General features: G+C 40.9%; 1 protein-coding gene across 2 annotated transcripts in view; it reads right to left on the bottom strand.

Moving 5' to 3' along the window:
- Positions 1 to 21,867, bottom strand: part of LOC140728714 (trans-2,3-enoyl-CoA reductase-like) — a 184,134-nt gene that overhangs the window by 13,854 nt on the left and 148,413 nt on the right. The window lies entirely within an intron of this gene.

Below are 21,867 nucleotides of genomic sequence, written 5' to 3'. Positions count from 1 at the left end.
TGATGTTCTATATCACCAAATTACCGGAGTAACAGTAAATCTGAACATGCGCCTGTATATTCCTCCACCTAATCTGTTGATCAATGCAGATAAAAAAGTATGAGCATCTGGAGGGCTCCAGAAGCAACAAGAATAGATGCACACTATCTCCTCCCTGAGCCTTCCCTGCCAATTTCCCATACAAACAAATAGGTGATTTCAAGTTCCACTTGCTCTGTTTTTTAACAAGGGTTTCAAGGGAGCACAGTCAGAATCTACTGACAATGGAAACGAGAGTGGAGGAGGAATAGCTGTATAAAATATTTGAAAAGATATGACGAAGATCCGCTAAATGATTTGCAAGTGCAAACTAATGTCTATATGTGTGAAGTTTTGACCTGAAATGTCAACAATTTGTTTGCTCACACAAATGCTTCTCAACGGTTCAAGTTCCTCCAGGAGAGTGTCTGTTGCTCCAGATTCCAGCATCTCCTCTGTCTCTGATCTCTGATCCTTCTGACTGTATTCCAACACAATGAGAATACAATTCAATAGAAGGACATTGACAAGTACAAAGGAATGGAGCTGTGAAAGATGTGAAAACTCAATCCTGATTTGTGTTTGATAAATAGATCATTAAAATCAGAAGGAAATAAATAAAATATGTGTGATTTATTGATGCTGTTATGATCTGCCCATTGCATCTGGTTAAAAGTGAAATCAAAGATTAAAAGTAACCAGTACATTTTTAAAAATCTCCTTACATAGAGCACCGAGAGACTGCAAATAGTAAATCCCTCTACAATACTTATTATCGCTGAGAGTATAATGAGGTACAAACAGCTGCTTAAAAGTAGACTTCGTTTAAAATCAGTTGAGCTTCTTAAATCATTAACTGCTGAGGATTATCAAGGTGCAAGAAATTCATTGAGTAGCCTGCATTTAATCTGCTGTTCAGACAATCTCTTGGTGCTAAGGATGGTGTTCTCCAGTCCAGCTTGATGAGTTCTTTTGCAGGGGACTAGAAGTGGAGGGGGAGGGGGTGCAGGGGCAACAGTACAGGATGGGTGGGTGAATTGTTTGTGCTCCAGTTGCACAAACAATATTTGAGCTGCTCACCTTCCTTTCCAGCTGGATTGTAAATAGTGTCACTACAACTGACTTTATGCAAATTGCCTGATATGACAGCTTTCATGCTGAGCATGATTGGTGGGGAAGTAATGGTAGTTTTGTAGAAAAAATAATAATCAGTCCATAGTTACATAGTTTCTATGTATCTACAGTAAGTACTCTGCCTAGTTGTATTACAGCCTGGTATGAATGTTTTAATGCACAGGATCACAAGAGGCTGCAGAGGGCTATTGACTCAGGCACCTCCATCACGAGCAGAATACGCCCCACCATATAGAATATCATAAAGAGGAAATCCTAAAGAAGATAGCATCCATCACTAACTATCCTCACCATTCAGGAGATGCCTTTTCTTGTTACTGCCATCAAGGTTGAGGCACAGGAGCTTGAATCCCCATTCTTTGAGCTTCAGAAACACCTTCTTCCCTTTCCATTTATGAATGGTCCACAATATTCAATATTCCTTTATCTTTCACTATTGATTTAAGTTTGTAATTTACAGTAACTTTTTGTCTGCACTGCACTGCTGCTGCAAAAGAACAAATTTTATGTCAACTAAGTGAGCAACAGTAAATCTGATTCTACCATGTGTACCAACTCAACACAGGAAAAGCCTTAAAGCTACAGTAAGCAGGTAAAACCAAGTTTATATCAACAATAGGAATTCTTTGGCAGAGAAGTGCAAAATTCCAAGACCACTGCTGCTGGAACAGCTGAGAGAGGACATCTATTAAACATCTATTAGAGTCTGGTACAGTATCCATTTTTGAAAGACATAAGGAGAAACACTTAAATGGGTGAGATATGGAAGGACACAGTCCAAGTATGGACAAGTGGGATTAGCATTGATGGGCAGAAATGTTGGCATGGATATGATGGGTCAAAGGCCACGTTTCTATATTGTACTACTCTTTGATTGATAGAGTGGAGTTTTGACTGAGTGAATAAAGTAAGGCTTGAAAAACAATATATTAGTGTCAGGGCTCTGTACTCAACCTGCAAAGTGGTGTTTTTCAATTTTGACAGCCGTAATTTACTTGAATTTTTTTTTTCTTTCTTTCTCAGCACTGGAGACTGAAACAGGTACAACCAAAGTATTTTGCCATTAACTGCTTACTGTCTGCTGCTAGCTATTTCTGCAGTGGGTCAAGTCTTCCTGGTATTTTTAACATGCTACAAAGTGAACACTGTTAGGTCTCTACACCAAGAGAGCAACTTCCTGATAGTGGACAGCCTGACCCATAGATATGAACTTCAGTATGGCTAAAATGAATATTTAAGAAGACCACCCAGTGGTCAGAGTCATAAATCGTGATGATTCTGGACATTTGGGGGTTGAAAAGACTTCTGGATTGCTCAGAGACCAGTTTTACTGGCCCCAAATGAAGTCAGAGGTCAAAGAGTACTGCAGGACATGCATTGGATGCATACAACTGCCTATGCGGCAGCTCCCTTGTCCCGCTTGCAGAGTGCGGGGCCCCTGGACCTGGTGTGTTTGGATTTCCTGTCAATAGAACCCAATGTCAGCAACACGGCATATGTCTTAATCATCACAGACCACGACATCAGATATGCACAGGCTTTTCCTACCAAGGACCAGAAGGTGTCCAGGGTGCCCAAAGTGTTATGGGAGAAGTATTTCATTTATTATGGCCTTCCTAGGTGGATACATAGTGATCAGGGACGGGAATTCGAGAGCAGGCTCATCGATGGGTTACTGGGCATGCTTGGAGTCGAGAAGTCGAGGACCAAGCCCTTCTCCCACTGAGTCAGATGAAGTGGGGGGAGCTATCTGTGGATAGCCTGGGTTTCAGCAAGACCCAGCAGGGGATGAAGCAAGGCTTGGCTACGGGACAGAGGGGCCTGAGTTGCCGGTGGACACAAGTGATAGGTTGCGGGAGGCCTCGCCGGGTAGACTGGAAGTATCCCCAGTAATGGCTGAATCTAAAGAGTTAGGTGAAGGGGGGCAGTGGTCTCAGAGAATTAGGAGACCACCAGATAGGCTAACCTATGCACCAGGGAACAGAGTGTGACCCCTATCATTTTGGGAACTATGTCACTGCCTTTTACACCTGGATTGGAATTCGTGTTTTGCAGAAAGGGTTGGCAAATTATCTCCACGTCATGAGGACATGACTAAATTTGGTGGGGGAAGAGTGTAACGTGCTGTAAGATTTCGCTGCTAATGTAATGGCCGCTGTGTAATGTTCCACTTCTAAGGTAATCATTTCTCTGTAGCGTGCAATGTTTGGGTTATGACTAGAGGGGCCTTTGGAATGTATGTTAGCCGATGCAGGGATGTTGTTCACTCTCGTGGGTCTGGGAGAAGGGAATTCATGGTCTTTTGTCGGGGAGAGATGAAGAGAGAGGACGTGAATGGAGAGTGTTGGTAGACCACCGGATGGAGTGAACTGAGGAGCGAGGGTCCGAGGGTCAGCTATACTTGGAGGAGGTTGATGGGAACAAATGGAGAAACTGAGAGCTCCAATATTTGCGCATTAGACTGTTTCGTGAGAATGGGCTCTTTTCTTTTTCTTTTGTTTCTTTACTAACCATATAGTCAAATTAAGAATTATAAAGCTCAATCGTTTAATCGCATCTTGTGTATTGTTTGTCATTTCATGGTACTGATTTGTAACAGGGGACACATCGCATAGCATGCGCTCAAATGAGATTTCTTAAGTTTGGCTGGGCCAGGGGCTGCTTCCCCTAGATTAAGCCGCTAGCCGAACTGAGGGTTACATTCATTATATCACAGTATGAGTACAGAACAAAGCAATTTTCAATTATTATTCAGAAAGTACATGACGTATTTGAATTTTCTAGTGGAGCAACTCATTTTCTAGTAAGACCTGTTCTGATGAAGGGTCTTGGCCCAAAACGTTGACTGTTTACTCTTTTCCATAGATGCTGTCAGACCCACTCAGTTTCTCTGGTGTTTTTGTGTGTATTGCTTTTCATTTTCTAGTGGTTCATGTGTGCTGCTCATTATACAGTCATACAGCAGAAAAACTGGTGCTTTGGCCCAACTCTTCTAGGACAAATGAAATGCCCTTCTAAGCTAGTCCCATTTTCCCACATTGATCCGTATACCTGAACATTTCTTATGCATGTACCTGTCCAAATGTTGTTATTGTACCATCTCAACAAAAAGGTCGTTCCATAAGTAGACCACCCTCTGGGTGAAAATGTTGCCTCTCAGATTGGTATTAAATGTTTCCTTTCTCTCCTTAAACCTATGCCCTCTAGTTCTTGGTTTCCCCATCCTGGGAAAAGATTGCTTGCATTCACCCTGTCCCTGCCCCTCATGAGTTTATATGACTCCAATACCCTCTAATGATTGAAACTTGAGTTTCCATCAGAAGGAGGTTTATTTCATTACACAGTATGTGGATGTTCCTGAATTAGTTCCAGTGTGGCAATTTCTCCATCTATAGCAGTAGCTGCAGGCAGGGTGGAAAGGAACACCCAGTGGAAATTGAAATACAAGTTGTGAAGCCTGCAATAAAATCAGTCCCACCCATGAATAGATGAAACTTGTATAACCCATTCAAGCTATGATCCCCCAACTTAGAATCATAAAGCAGAGAGCATTACTTAATTAGAAGTAATTATTTAGAATCTTTCATATATGTTAATAAAGGAGCAAAATCAGGTGAAAGGCCAACAGTAGCACAATGCTTAACAGTGCTGGCTGTACGATTGAGGTTCAACTCTCACTGCTGCCTGTGAGGGGTTAGTATATTCTCCTGTGATGGCATAGATTTCCTCTGGATGTTTCAGTTTCTTCCCACATTCCAAAGATGTATGGTTAGGGTTAGTGAGATGTGCCCATACTATGTTGGCAAAACTTGCAGGCTGCCCCCAGTACAGTCCTTGGACTGTGTTGGTCTTTGACACAACCACAGCATTTCACTGTATGTTTCGATGTTTTGATATACATATGACAAATAAAGCTTATCTTTACAAATATCTTTTCACTTCAAAAAGCAAGAATCTTCTCACACCAAAATACTTCAAAAGAAATGTAAATGCTTCAAAAGGATTATTAGATCCATGAAGAATCTACATTTCATAGTATGACAATACAAGATAACTGGAAAGATTTAGAAAGGATATGTTTTTTTAAAAAATTCTGGGCATATCCAGAAGTTGATAAGAAGCACATAACACACTCCTGCTCCCATTCATTATGACTGAGTGGGAAAGACCATTTGCATCTCGTTTGACTGAGTGTAGGATCTTTCATCACGTTTATACCATGCCCTCATTTTGTCCAGGTCCCCATCCCTGTGCCAAACTGCATAAAGGGTGCAGTGTTGGAGCAAAGCTGTTGGCCACATCTTTGGGACTTCTGCCTCTCCTTGGGCCAATGCAGAAATCCAAAAGTTGTGATCAGTTACACAGAGTATTGTTCGTAACTTTGTCAACATTTCCCTGCTATATCCTGGCCATAAGTGATTCAATCATAAATATATATTGGTTCATGAATATATCACTTATTAACAAACATTAGAATCATGTACTGCAGGGGAACATTTTTCCACAAATCTGTATTTACCTTGTGTGAATGTGTTTTTTAAATAAATATATTTTCCTGAAATTGGTGTTATGAATGTTTTCCCCAGAAGCTACTTAAGACATGAACTAATTTAACACAAATCTAAACGACAGCACCATCTGTCAAAAATGATTACCTCTGGGACATGTCTAAATGCCTGGTTCATAAAGGCAGCAAATGATATTTCTAAAAGTGTAGAAGTTAACCTTTTGCTTTTCAGCACAAATTCAGATATGGATGTTGTACATAGAAAAATTAAATAGCACATACAGGCCTTTCACTCCTTCATTCCCAAACTGGCATTCATTCATTAAAAACAAAATATGCTGGAAACATTCAGGGGTCAGGTAGGATCTCTGGAGAGAGGAATAGTTAACATTTTGGATCCACAACCATTCAACATAACTTAGTAAGAGAAAATAAGTTATTATTAGCAAATGCAGAGATTTTCCAGGTTGTTCTATTTTCATTTCTGATCTCCAACATCTACAATCATCTGATTTTCACGTACTGACATTCAATAAGTTCATCTCCTTCCCACAGCACCCTCATTCCTTATTTCCTTAAGGATCCAAAATCTATAGACATCTGACCTGAGCATGCTACTTGGCTTCCAGATGCCTCAAAAACACCAAATTCTAAAAAATTACAGCTTTGAAAAAAATATTTACTTTTTAAAAATAAATTTCTCATTATCTTTGTCCAAAATAACCAATCTTTTTTGCTGAGTTTTTCATTGATTCAATTGTATTTCTTTGGCCTTCATAAATCAAAGTGTTGAGTGCAGGAGTTGTGATGTTATGCTGAAATTTTGTAAGACATTGCTGAGGCCTATTATGGAGTATTGTGTGCAGTTCTACATAGAAACATAGAAAATAGGTGCAGGAGTAGGCCATTCGGCCCCTAGAGACTGCACCATCATTCAGTATGATCATGGCTGATCATCCAACTCAGAACCCTGTACCTGCTTTCTCTCCATACCTCCGATCCCTTTAGCCACAAGGGCCATATCTAACATCCTCTTAAATATAGCCAATGAACTGGCCTCAACTGTTTCCTGTGGCAGAGAATTCCACTTCACCACTTTCCGAATGTTCTGTTATCACATCTTTTTTAACTGACTCTAGCATTTTCCCCACCACCGATGTCAGGCTAACCGGTCTATAATTCCTCGGTTTTTCTCTCCCTCCTTTTTTAAAAAGTGGGGTTACATTAGCCACCCTCCAATCCTCAGGAACTAATCCAGAATCTAAGGAGTTTTGAAAAATTATCACTAATGCATCCACTATTTCTTGGGCTACTTCCTTAAGCACTCTGGGATGCAGACCATCTGGCCCTAGGGATTTATCTGCCTTTAATCCCTTCAATTTACCTACCACCACTTCCCTACTAACATGTATTTCCCTCAGTTCCTCCATCTCACTAGATCCTCGGTCCCCTACTATTTCCGGAAGATTATTTATGTCCTCCTTAGTGATGACAAAACCAAAGTAGTTATTCAATTGGTCTGCCATGTCTTTGTTCCCTATGATCAATTCACCTGTTTCTGACTGTAAGGGACCTACATTTGTCTTAACCAATCTTTTTCTTTTCACATATCTATAAAAGCTTTTACAGTCAGTTTTTATGTTCCCTGCCAGCTTTCTCTCATAATCCTTTTTCTCTTTCCTAATTAAGCCCTTTGTCCTCATCTGCTGGACTCTGAATTTCTCCCAGTCCTCAGGTGTGCCACTTTTTCTGGCTAATTTGTATGTTTCTTCTTTGGACTTGATACTATCCCTAATTTCTCTTGTCAGCCACGGGTGCACTACCTTCCCTGGTTTATTCTTTTGCCAAACTGGGATGAACAATTGTTGTAGTTCATCCATGCGATCTTTAAATGCTTGCCATTGCATATCCACCATCAACCCTTTAAGTATCATTTGCCAATCTATCTTAGCTAATTCACGTCTCATACCTTCAAAGTTACCCTTCTTTAAGTTCAGAACCTTTGTTTCTGAATTAACTATGTCACTCTCCATCTTAATGAAGAATTCCACCATATTATGGTCACTCTTACCCAAGGGGCCTCACACGACAAGATTGCTAACTAACCCTTCCTCATTGCTCAATACCCAGTCTAGAATGGCCTGCTCTCTAGTTGGGTCCTCGACATGCTGGTTCAGAAAACCATCCCGCATACGTTCCAAGAAATCCTCTTCCTCAGCACCCTTACCAATTTGCTTCACCCAATCTATATGTAGATTGAAGTCACCCATTATAACTACTGTTCCTTTATTGCACGCATTCCTAATTTCCTGTTTAATGCCATCCCCAACCTCACTACTACTGTTAGGTGGCCTGTACACAACTCCCACCAGCGTTTTCTGTCCCTTAGTGTTATGCAGCTCTACCCATATCGATTCCACATCCTCCAGGCTAATGCCCTTCCTTTCTATTGCGTTAATTTCCTCTCTAACCAGCAATGTTACCCCACTTCCTTTTTTTTCCTGTCTATCCCTCCTGAATATTGAATATCCCTGGATGTTGAGCTCCCATCCTTGGTCACCCTGGAGCCATGTCTCTGTGATCCCAACTATATCATATTCATTAATAACTAACTTCACGTTCAATTCATCCACCTTGTTATGAATACTCCTCGAATTGACAAACAAAGCCTTCAGGCTTGTTTTTACAACACTCTTAGCCCTTATACAATTATGTTGAAAAGTGTCCCTTTTTGATTTTTGCCCTGGATTTGCCTGCCTGCCATTTTTACTTTTCACATTACTACTTTTTGCTTCTACCCTCATTTTACACCCCTCTGTCTCTCTGCACTTGTTCCCATCCCCCTGCTACATTAGTTTAAATCTTGGTCTAGTCACCTACCTACAGGAAATGTATCAATTAGATTGAAAGAGTGCAGAAAAAATTTATAAGGATGTTGCTAGGACTTAAGGACCTGAGTTATAAGGAAAGGTTGAATAGGTTTGGACCTAATTTCCTAGATTGTAGGAGAATGAGGGGAGACTTGATACAGATATAAACAATGATGAGGGATATAATAGGGTAAATGTAGGAGGCATTGTCTACTGAGGATGAGTGAGAGTAGAACTAGAGGTCATGAGTTAAGGGTGAAAGGTGAAGAGAAAGGGGAACATTAATGGGAACATTTCACTCTGAGTGTGATGAGAGCATGAAATGAGCTTGTAGCACAAATAGTGGATGCTGGTTCAATTTCAACATTTAAGAGAAATTTGGACGGGTGCATGGATGAGAGGGGCATGGAGGGCTACAGTGTCAGGCCTGCAGGGGCTGGCACTTTCCTGTCTCAACCCAACTGAAAGGAGTCACCTGCCATTCATTTCCAACCCATCACCTGCAGCCTATATAAACCTAGCTCATATCCACTTCCCTTTTTCTCCCATTAAACCATCCAACCTCAACCAGTTGCTCCTAGATTTCAGGTACTTTGCTATCCGTTATATTTAGTACCTATTCCCTCTTGTTTTGCGGCTTGTTATTTTGCAGTTTATTATTAAAGTAATCATCTCAACTGCTCTGAATTTGGTTCAAGACTCTTTTACATTTCCTAAAATATGGTCTGGGCACAGGTTGATGGGACTAGGCGGATTGTTAGTTCAGCATGGACTGGATGGGCCAAAGAGCCTGCTTCTGTGTTGCTGTGTTCTAAGTCTCTATAACTGTACCATGAAAGCCTGCGAATAGTAGTATATAGTGTCATCTACGTACTTTGATAATAAATATGATTTGAACTTTGAGATTGTAATTGGTGGCTCTAGACTTCCCAGCAAGGCAAATATCTAACTCTTACACTGTTATTCTTTAAGTCTCCTTACAGTGAGATTTGTTTTTGTTGTATCATTCTTATTCTTCCAAATTCTAAAGAATGTACAACCTTCAACAATTGGAGTCATTTTTATCTATTGAAGAGCGTCTTGTTGAACTTGCTACAATCAATTACATTGTTGCGAGCATTCAGTCTGTGATGACAGACGAGTAAACTATTTAAACTCAACAACAGGTTTCATTATGATAAACACAAAAACAGACTGGGAGCTGTGATCTAGGGAGAGAACATACAGATGGGGGAGGTGATTATTACTCACCTCAGTTACAGTCAGGGGAACCCACAAACACACTTGTGAATAACCCAAGCTAAAAATTATCAATAAATTAACTTGAACATCTCACCATAATCCCACAAAAACATTTTAACACAAGGACAATAAATAGCACTGGTCATTAGGAATGCAGTGGCGAGCAGTCAACCATGCTCTCACCCTCCCCCAGTGCGCCCCTCAATATGTTCTTACATGGAGTTAAGATATACACCATGGGAACAACCTTCTTAGGTCAGATCAACCATAGTAACCAAGATGTCTTACCTACCCTCATCCCATTCGTCCATACCACTCTAAACCTTTTCCTACCCATGTATTCAGTATGTGGATGGCAACACTGCTACAGCGCACTCAGAAGACAACCTCCTATGCATCCTGAATGGCTTTGCTTTCGACTTGAACATAAAATAATTATAGGTCCTATACCAGTCACTACTCAAGAAGTCATTTATCCAACCTTCCTTAAGGGTAGGATAAATCACCCTCGAAAATGTAAATCGCTTTCCCTGCCTTGGCAACATTCTCTCCTTGGATGGATATTCAGTCTTTGGGCCAGGGGGCATGTTTTTTTAAACCAGGCTCAGGCTTCTAAACATAGTGGCTAAAAACTTCTGAAGATCAGGGAGGTTTCTGAAGAACTTCCCACTAATAGTCTTTGCTTAGGTTCTGGTCATAAATGGGAGCCAGTCTTCAGTTCTTAATGTAACTGGTGAGCAATAAACAGTTTGCGGTTAAACAAATATCTTTGCAAATAGAAGTACTGTCCATATAGCAGATTTGTCTTAAAGCTCCTGGTCTAACTGCTGAAGAGGTGCAGTGTAAGACAATGGGTATGTTATTTATGCTTGTTTCAAAACAGACAACATTGGTTGTGTTGTTTAGTTCAAGGAAATTTGCAGAGCGAATGGATAATATCACTTAAAATAGCAATAGCTGATCTATTAATAAGTTGGAATATTTGTATACACATGGAGTTACCGTAGTCTCACGGAATTAATTGTGGGTACCTGGAAACTCAGTCTCCAGAAGCTTTGAGACCACTTGTGTTGAAAAGTATCTGAAAAAATAGCACACGTGTGTGAAGTCAGCCACGTGACAAAAAGGCAGTATAAATTTAGGGAGACATTCGGGATTATTATGAACATCAAGAAGCTTGAGAGAAGAATAGGATGAATTAGAATCCATCTCTCTGCCTTCGATTTCTGTGACGGACGACTGGTTTGTCTGTGTATCATGGATACTGTAGGTCTTTTCAGCTCATAGAAATTATACATTGTTTTTTGAAATCCTTTCTGTTATAGAAACGGTTTGTAATTTGGAGGTCTTTTATAAGATAGAAATACTTTGTCAGTTTTAAATGTGTTTTAAGAATGCTGTTGGAATTTAAGCATGTAATATTGAAAATAAATGAACTTCATTTAAATAACTTTTGTTAGCTGAAAGTATCTCTTTATTGATGGGGAGGGGGGGTCCCACCACTCAAATAGGAGGCATTGGCAGCTAGCTCACCATGTAGTGTAAACAGAAAAAAGAACTAGTCTTTGAAGATTGATAGTTACAGTATAATGAGGTACTTGTGAGGGTATATCATATAAAGCAACACAGCAGCATAGTGGTTAGCACAATTCTTTACAGTATGGGTGACACGGGTTCAATTCTCATCACTGCCTGTTCTCCCTGTGATCATGTGGGTTTCCTCCAGGTGCTCTGGTTCTCTCTCACAGTCCAAAGATGTACCAGTTGGTAGATTAATTGGTCATTGTAAATTGTCCTGTGATTAGGCTAGAATTAAATCGGGAGTATGCTGGGCAGCGCAGCTTGAAGGGCTGGAAGGGCCTGCACTGTGCTGTACCTCAATAAATAAATAAATCTGGCTGTCTTCCTTTTACCTGCATACAGGCCGAGGCTAAACAGCAAGACTCCAAGGGAAAGGACAACAAAGAGGTGGTTGTGGGAGGCAGGGGAGTAGCTGTGTGATTGCTTCAAGTCAGTGGACTGAGCCGTGTTCAAGCACTCAGAGGATCTGAATGAATACCCCATGGTTGCCACAGACTTTGTAAAACAGTCACAGGTGAGTGTGCCCCCGCAAAATCATTCAATCCCTAACCAGAAGCCCTGGGTGAACCAACAAGTTAGCAATTTACTGAGGGCCAGGTCAATGGCATACAGGCCTGGTGACCCAGTAAAGTACAAGAGGTCCAGATACGAGCTCCGGAACGCCATCTCACATGCGAAGTGGTAACTCAGGACCAAACCTGAATCACTCGACAGCTGTGGCACGGCTTGAATGCTATCATCTTCTACAAAGTGAAAGAGGGACATAGGTGACAAAAGGTTCTGCTTCCAGATGAGCTTAATGCCTTTTATGCCTGATTTGACTGTTAAAACATGGAGGCAACTTCACAACCTCCCACAGCCCCGACAGCCCTGTGATTTCAGTCTCTGAGGCTGACGTGAGAGCATCCTTCAGGAAGGTAACCCATGGAAAGCACCCTGCAGAGTACTAAAGAACTGTGCTGATCAACTGACTTGACTGTTCACTGATATTTTAACCTCTTGCTTCGACAGTCTGAGATACCTATCTGCTTCAAGCAGGCTTCAATTATAAGAGAACATGATAACCTGCCTCAGGGTTTGGTGATGAAACATTAACAACTCTTGCCTGGATCCACTCCAAATTGCCTACCATCACTATAGGTCGACAGCAGATTTTATTTCATTGGCTCTTCACTCAACCCTGAAACATATGGACAGTGTAGATGCATTCATCAGGATGCTCTTTATTGATTACAGCTCGGTATTCAATACTATTATCTTCTCAAATCTAATTAATAAACTCCACGACCTAGGCCTCAATACTTCCTTGTGCAATTCGATCCTCAATTTCCTCATGTGCAGACCCCAGTCAGTTTGGATTGGCAGCAATATCTCCTCCATAATCACCATCAGCACATGTTCACCACAAGGTTGTGTGCTTAGAACCACCGCCCGTGCTCACTTTATACTTATGACTGTGAGGCTGAGAACTTCCCCAATGCCATCACAAACAAGAGGAGATCTGCAGATGCTGGAAATCCAATCAACACACACACAATGCTGAAGGAATCAGCAGACTAGGCTGCATCTCAGAGAAAGAGTACGGTTGATGTTTCAGGCCAAGACCCTTCGGCAGGATTTATAATCTCACCCGAAACATCGGCTGTACTCTTTTCCACAGATGCTGCCTAACCTGCTGAGTTCTTCCAGCATTTTGTGACTGTTTCCAATGTCATATTCAAGTTTGCTGTCATCACTATTGTTGGCCAAACTAAAAGAGATTTTTAAAAATCTGCATATAGGAGGGAGATTGAAAATCTGGCTGAGTGGTGCCACAACAATGACCTCTCACTCAATGTCAGCAAGGCAAAGAAGCTGATTATTGACAACAAGAGGAAAAAACCAGAGGTCCATGAGCCAGTCCTGATCAGAGATGGAAAGGATTAGCAACTTTAAATTCCTCGGTGTTATCATTTCAGAGGATCTGTCCTGGTTCTGGTACATAAATATCATTACAAAGAATGCACAGCAGTACCTCTAATTAAAAGTGTGTGAAGATTTGGCGTGTCATCTGAAATGCTGACAAATTTCTATAGATGTGCAGTGGAGAGTTTATTGACTGGTTACATTACAGCCTGGTATGGAAACACCAATGCCCTATATAATATAATGGATACAGCCTGTCCTTCACGGCTAAAGCCCTCCCCACAATCGAGCACGTCTACGTGGAGTGCTATCACAGGACATTCATCATCAAGGACCCTACCATCGATGCCATGCTCACTCCTTGCTGCTACCATCAGGAAGGTGGTGCAGAGCCTCAAGGCCCACAACACCATGTTCAAGAACATTTATTATCTCTCAACCATTAGGCTCTTGAACCAGAAGGAATAACTTCACTCAACTTCACTCTCCCCAACACTGAACTGCTCTCACAACCTGTGGACTCACCTTCAAGGACTCTTCACCTCATGTTCACGATATATATTGTTTATTTATTTATTTATTTATTATTATTTTGTATTTTTAAGTTTTATATTTGCACAATTTATTACCTTTGCGCATTGGTTATTTGTCTATCTTGTGTGTGGTCTTTCATTGGCTCTATTAAGTTTCTTTGAATTTACTGTGACTGCTTATTTACTACCATTTCATACTGACGTGTAGGGCAGCAATGAAGATCCTCCACCTCTGGTGGCATTCAGGGCTTCCTTTATTGTGTCAGTAGCTTTTTCTAGGTATTCACGATATTTATACTTTTATAATAAATTTGCTTTGAATTTAGAACTTTGAACTTTGTATAGTTTGAGTTCAGAACTTCACTATCAGCACACCCAATAGCATCACATCCTCAAAAGCAGGCATCAACTCAGAGTTCAACCATTGTCTGAGCAGTGCTAGTGAAGCCTATGCAAGATTAAGAAACAGAGGCTTTGAAGGTCCAAACCAAACTTTTGGTTTATAGAGCAGTCATTCTTTCTACATTGCTGTATTGAGCTGGATCATGGACCACCTACAGTAGAGACCTGAAAGACATGGGACAATACCTCCCAAAGATCCTGACAAAAGATCTTGTAGAAATTATCGGCCTGTAAGTTTGGTGTCAGTGGTGGGTAAATTAATGGAAACTATTCTTAGAGATGGTATATATAATTATCTGGATAGACAGGGTCTGATTAGGAGCAGTCAACATGGATTTGTGCGTGGAAGGTCATGTTTGACAAATCTTATTGAATTTTTTGAAGAGGTAACAAGGAAAGTTGACGAGGGTAAAGCAGCGGATGTTGTCTATATGGACTTTAGTGAGGCCTTTGACAAGGTTCCACACGAAAGGTTAGTTAGGAAGGTTCAATTGTTAGGTATTAATATTGAAGTAATAAAATGGATTCAACAGTGGCTGGATGGGAGATGCCAGAGAGTAGTGGTGGATAACTGTTTGTCAGGTTGGAGGCCGGTGACTAGTGGTGTGCCTCAGGGATCTGTACTGGGTCCAATATTGTTTGTCATATACATTAATGATCTGGATAATGGGATGCTAAATTGGATTAGTAAGTATTCAGATGATACTAAGATAGGTGCCGTTGTGGATAATGAAGTAGGTTTTCAAAGCTTGCAGAGAGATTTAGGCTAGTTAGAAGAGTGGGCTGAAAGATGGCAGATGGAGTTTAATACTGATAAGTGTGAGGTGCTATATTTAGGTAGGACTAATCAAAATAGGACATACATGGTAAATGGTAGGGCATTGAGGAATGCAGTACAACAGAGTGATCTAGGAATAATGGTGCATAGTTCCCTGAAGGTGGAATCTCATGTGGATAGGGTGGTGAAGAAAGCTTTTGGTATGCTGGCCTTTATAAATCAGAGCATTGAGTATAGGAGTTGGGATGTAATGTTATAATTGTACAAGGCATTGGTGAGGCCAAATTTAGAGTATTGTGTATGGTTCTGGTCACTGAATTATAGGAAGATGTCAACAAATTAGAGAGAGTACAGAGGAGATTTACTAGAATGTTACCTGTGTTTCAGCACCTAAGTTACAGAGAAAGGTTGAACAAGTTAGGTCTTTATTCTTTGGAGCGTAGAAGGTTGAGGGGGGACTTGATAGAGGTATTTAAAATTATGAGGGGGATAGATCGAGTTGATGTGGATAGGCTTTTTCCATTGAGAGTACGGGAGATTCAAACAAGAGGACATGAGTTGAGAGTTAAGGGGAAAAAGCTTAGGGGTAACATGAGGGGGACTTCTTTACTCAGAGAGCGGTAGCTGTGTGGAATGAGCTTCCAGTAGAAGTGGTAGAGGCAGGTTCGATTTTGTCATTTAAAAAAAAAATTGGATAGGTATATGGACAGGAAAGGAATGGAGGGTTATGGGCCGAGTGCAGGTAGGTGGGACTAGGTGACAGTAAGTGTTTGGCACGGACTAGAAGGGTCGAGATGGCCTTTTTCCATGCTGTAATTGTTATATGGTTATAGATCAGCTGGAAAGAGAGACACACTAATTGTTACTCTTGCACACACTGCACCAGAATATGTGGATCCCAGGTCAGCCTGTACGTCCGCCTGAGGATCCACCAATAGACAACATACTCGACTTGAATGATCATCTTAATAATACTATTTGTCTAAATGTCTCTTTCTCTGAGAAGAGATTCCATATACCAAACAACACACACACAAAATGCTGGAGGAACTCAACAAGCCAGGCAGCATCTATGGAAAAGAATAAACATACCGACTACTCCATGTACAAATCTTGCCCCTCAGATCCCTCTCATTTATTTTTCACTTTCTCATCTTAAATCTAGGCCCTCTAATTTTAGAATTCCTCCTAGTCTGAGGTAACGACTATGACTAATCTTCGCATAAACCTCTGTAAGCTCACCCCTCGGCATCTTTCACTCCAGAAGAAAACAGTCTTGGACAATCCAACCTCTCCTTATAACTCAAGTCCTCCAGTACAGGCAAAATTCCTGTGAAAATTTTCTGCACCCATGCTACCTTAATCACGGACCTCTCAGTTAGTTTTTAATTTCATTTCTTTGGTATCTTTACCCCACAATGATTATTAGTTATTGATTCAGACATTAAAGGTGGCTGCAGTAAAAATTGTTAGATGTGAAGAATTGTGAAGGTGATTTAAATTAATCCTTTCATAAACAACATGAGTTGAATGTATTGTCAAGTAAAACCTTCTGGTGTGAAAGATCTGGATTTCCCCTGGGACTCAACAAGTTAAAGAAGTGAGTAGCTGACTGAAGATTTGAACAACCTGCCCTTGTGTGTGGTGTGAATCAGTAGACCAAATCATGCCCTCAGCTCTTTGGGACTATGACTTGTACTCAGATCCTAGAGGAATGCAATTATGTGTGAACAAGAACTATAGATATAACTGTGACCAACAAGAGAAAATCTGCAGATGCTGGAAATTCAAGTAAAACACACAACATGCTGGAGGAATTCAGCAGGCCAGGCAACATCTATGGAAAAGAATACAGTCAAAAGTTTGGGCTGAGTCCCATCATCGGGACTGGAAACAAAAGATGAGGAGTCAGAGAAAGAAGGTGGAGGGAGGGGAGGAAGGAAAACAAGGTAGTAGGTGATAGATGAAACCAAGGGGGTGGGGAGGGGTGAAGTAAAGAGATGATTGATGAATGGGATAAGGGGGGGAATCTGATAAGACAGGAGAGAAGGCCATGGAGGATAGGGAAAGGGGAGGATCACCAAGGGAGGCAATAGGAAGGTAAGGAAATTAAGTGAGAGAGAGAATTGGGAATGGGGAATGGTGAAGGGGAGATCATTACTGGAAGTTCAACATTCTCCATTCCCATTTCCCTGTCTCACTATATCTCTTTAACTGCCTATCACCTCCCTCTCGTGCTCCTCCCCTTTTCCTTTCTTCCATGGTCTTTTGTCCCCTCCTCTCAGATTCCACCTTCTCCAGCCCTTTGTCTCTTTCACCAATCAACCTCCCATCTCTTTTCTTCATCCCTCCCACTCTCCCGGTTTCACCTATCACCTACTACCTTGTATTTCTTCCTCCCCTCCCTTCACCTTCTTGCTCTGACTTCTCATCTTCTTTTCTCCAGTCCCGATGAAGGGTCTTGGTCCGAAACATCGACTATATTCTTTTCCATAGATGTTGCCTGGCCTGCTGAGCTCCTCCAGCATTTTGTGTGTGTTGCATTGATTTAACTGCGCCCATTCGTGATGATTCACATAGTCAAACACCTTGTCAAATTTGCATGATAAGAATGACCGTACAAAGGACGTCAATTTCACTTTGGAAATCCTACTTTTGATGGAGAAAAAGAGGAAAAATATCAGGAAGAGAAGGTATAATGTTGGAAAAACAAAATATGATGGACAGGAATTTTGACTAATTTAATCCGAGTTAATGTGGTTTAATTTTCATTAATTTTTATAAAATAAAATTGCCTGGTTCTGCAGTGAAATGGTAAATTCCTGTACAGCTGTAACAAAACAACAAGTAGGTCTTTGAAGAAAGATGGAGATCATATGCATTCCTGTTGAACTCAAATAGCCAGTTGGCATATCCAAAGCTCATTACATTCCAAATGAAGCTTGTGCTTGTCAAACCTTTGGTATGAAATCGGCCATCTGATTAATGGAAAGTAGCAACCTATGGCTGGTTCAGAAACAGTGTAAAATCACAATAAATCTCTCTCATAAAATTAATCTCATATATTATTAAAACAAATGATACAAGAGAGTTAAATCAAGGTTCCAACCAATATTGGTGGGTCAGATATCTGCCATAAATCACACAATACTCATTTTTACAGTCCTGCGTCTTTCATCATGTCTATATTGTGTACTCTCTACCAAATACTTACCATTAGCTAGAACATAACATCTCAAGGACAAAGAGATCTAACCAATTGGTGTGCATAAGCACAATAATCTAACCTCATTATGACATATTTGTGTGACCTAAAATGGACATTTTAATAACAAAACATGTAGATTTACATGATTTAGAGAAAAAGTGCTGTTTAAAATGTAGCAGCTCTACCACAAATCTCCTTGTTACTCGGTAACTTGCTCCATCCTGAGGGAATGGTGAGAATGGCTAGCTGATTCAATATTTATTAAAAAATGTTGAATCATATTCACATAAATACAACCATTTTCCTCAAAGTAATAAATATAGCAAGAATGTGACATGGGTCTTTTAATGATATAACCTGCTAAAACTTTAAGGGGAGACTACAAGTGTGGCAAGTACAATTTACAAATAAACTGTGGGCTTCTGGAAAATCATGGATGAGGGTACGAAATATAGCTCCAATACATTACATAATCAAAGTGAGAATAGTGTCTTCTTAGCAGCAAACATGGGATGGAAAAATAATCAAGCACAGGAAACATAGAAGATTGGATGCTGTGTGAATGGTCAGCCAGTCAAGAATTTGGTTTTGGTGGTAACACTTTGGTCCAGTTTACTCAACCCAAGTAGCATACATATAGCACTGAATTGCAAAATGTTTCTTGCCATCAGTGTGCTGTAACTAGGGACTCTCACAGACCCTGTATAGTCACATGCATTCAAGTGCCAACTCTGCAAAGCAAAGCAACAGTGCATTCTATCCAACCTGATTCACAGATTCCTGGCTGAAGCCAAACTGCATCTCAATGTCTGCACGTCCAACTTTAACCAGGACTTTATCTCAGGATAAAGGGGGCAACAAAGAGTTGGCTAGTCCCAAAGGCCAAAAAGTGGCCAAATAAAACTATTACTAATTAATATTTGGAATGCTTTGCCATTCATGCCTGCTTATATTATATTCTTTGATCAAAGATCATCAGGGTAGAAGTCTTTCAGATATTTTGTTTGGTTATTTTAGCGGGACTGGAGTAAGCTCCCTTTTTACACCTCAGTGTCATACACTGTTGACTGCAGGCATATGTGATTTGTACCTGCAGCAAAAAACACAGAGTTTTCTGCATTTCAAGAGGAGCCCTAGCAATGCCAAAATATCCTAAGAGATATTCAAAAATGAACTCTTTTCGACCTGACCTCTTCTCTACATCAGAATATCGAATTTTTACCAAATGCTTGAGAAAATGTTCACTGGTTCAAGAGCAATTTTCAAGAGCAAAAGCAGCATGCAATGATATATCACCTTTGACATACAAAGGTACTGCTGTTGTAGAGCATATAAATAGGTCTTTCAGCCTACAGAGTCCATGACAACCATCAGCCACACATTTACACCAATTCTAAATTATTCCCATTTCATTCTCCCCTCATTCCACTAATTTCCTCCCAGAATCTGCCACTGGGCCACTGCCACCGGAGGTATTTTTTAAAGAACAATTAACCTACCAGCCCTCATGCTTTTGGAATATAGGAAGAAACAGCAGCACCCAGGGGAGCCTGCAGGGTCACAGGGAAAACATGCAAATTCCAAACAGATAGTACTCGAGGTCAGGATTGAACATAGGCTTTCAGAGCTGTCCGGCTGCAATCTGTTACTACAGCACTGTGCCACCTACATACTTCCGCCCAGACACATTTATCACGGCTGGCCAAGGTAGCATTAAGATGTGAGAGGCAGTTGGAAGGAATTGGGGAGATAGTTTCAGAGCTCAGAGCCTATACAGCTGAAGATATAGATGCTGATGGAGGTCTGACGAAACCAGGTGTAGATGATATATCAAACATAACAATCCCAGAAACTGTAGGCTGAAGGTTAGAGATAGAGATTATGAGAATTTAAAAATCGAGGCCATTACTTTTGATTCCAGAAAATGCCATATAATAATTTACCATTCAGACAAAGCCTGGTTGCATTCTGTCTATATTTAAGACTTCAGTAAATTGCATCAGTGTTATCCTTCATCAGCTGAAGAAGACAATTTAAAATGAACACCTTTGAAGAAGAGACTGAGGCACATTTACTTTCAGAGGCCTGAACTAAATTCAGCAAGATCTCCAGGCATAAAAGTTAATGCTCCTCCAAGGTGAGCCACCTCATATGAATGAAAAAGTATTGCAGGAAACAATAAAAAAGGCTTGGTCATCAGAGGAGAGTGAGTCCAGTCTCTGTACACTCCATAGAATTTAGAAGAACAAGGACGATCTAGCAGAACCAAATCCAAATCTTAAAAAAATTGACTGTGTAAGTTTCAGATATTTGCCTTGTTGGGAAGTCTAGAATGAACACTTACAAACTTAGTACAAGAGATTTGTTATTTTAGATCAAGATCAAGATGAAGAAGTTCCTTCATTCAAAGGACCAAAAAGTATTAGAATTATTTATTCTTTATTCTTAGCGGGTGGTGGAAGCCGAGTAATTGGGAGGTTCAGGGCAGAACTATAGACAGCGAGTGCAGTTTTGTGGCCTTCTGCTGCTGTAGCATATCCACTTTAAGGTTCAATGTGTCGTGCATTCAGGGTTTTTTCCTTTACGAAGCGGATAGGGCTCTGTCGGAGATCCTGACCTAGAGCTACACTCAAACTTCTTTTTATGTGGCAATGGGATCCGCTTCTGGGACTCATCGACTGGCTGTTTCTTGACATCCCAGGGATGCGGCCTAGAAGATGAGCTTGCCTTTGGGGCTCTGAGGCTCTGTGGCCCTGGGTATGAGCCAATTCTATGACTGTGGGGCCAACTGAAGTGTTACGGGGTAAACTGAAAAAAAATTGAGAACAGTGGAGGGCTTTGTACTCAGCAAATTGTTTAAACTGTTTTCTCTCTCTTTCTCTCTCTCTCTCTCTTTCTCTTTCTCTCTCTCTCTTTCTCTCTCTCTCTCTCTCTCTCTCTCTCTCTCTCGAGAGAGAGAGAGAGAGAGTGAGAGAGAGTTTGTTGCCGATTCTTGAGTCAGAAAACTCAGAAATAAAAGCAACATGATAGACTTTAACACCATGAATCAGCAAGTTTTTTCTGTCTCGTTGGTTTCTACTCTCGCTGAGTGACACCTCTCTGCCCCTTTATTAGGGGGAGAGAGAGAGAGAGAGAGAGAGCCTGTGGTATGATGAGCAGTCAGGTAAACAATTAATTTTTGCTGTACTGCAGATCATGCAGGGACCTGGGGGTTTTGCTGTTGCTTGCTTGCTGGGTGGAGGGTGCTGATGCTTTTTTACTGAAATAAGTGTGGGGGGACAGGGAGGAGGAGTAGGGGGCATTAAGGTTCTAATGTTGTTACTGTCATTCATTCTTTGGGACAATCTGTTTTTGTGGATGCCTGCAATGAACAAGAATTTCAAGGTTGTATATTGCATAAATTCACTTATTGTGGCGACCCAATTACTAGCACACTCGAACCGGCTGACAATTAGCCAGAGTGCAGGGACAAAGGAAGAAAGCCTGAGGGGGTTTCAGTAGGGCCTCTCAAGGTATCTGGTGGGGGAGACAGGCTTTAAAGCAAGACTGTGGAGTTGAAATAAACTTTGTCTTTGGCTGCAGTTTACCGATTCTGTGTCGTTATTTTAGCGCTGCGTGTAGCACACCGCTACATTATCTTAAGGGGAATTATTACATGGCAGTAATGAAAATCTGTAGACCTCAGATGC

The sequence above is a fragment of the Hemitrygon akajei genome, chromosome 6 (genome assembly GCF_048418815.1).
Source record: "Hemitrygon akajei chromosome 6, sHemAka1.3, whole genome shotgun sequence".
NCBI lineage: Eukaryota > Metazoa > Chordata > Chondrichthyes > Myliobatiformes > Dasyatidae > Hemitrygon > Hemitrygon akajei.
Note: the sequence above shows the minus strand (reverse complement) of the source record. Positions and strands in the feature narration are given on the sequence as shown.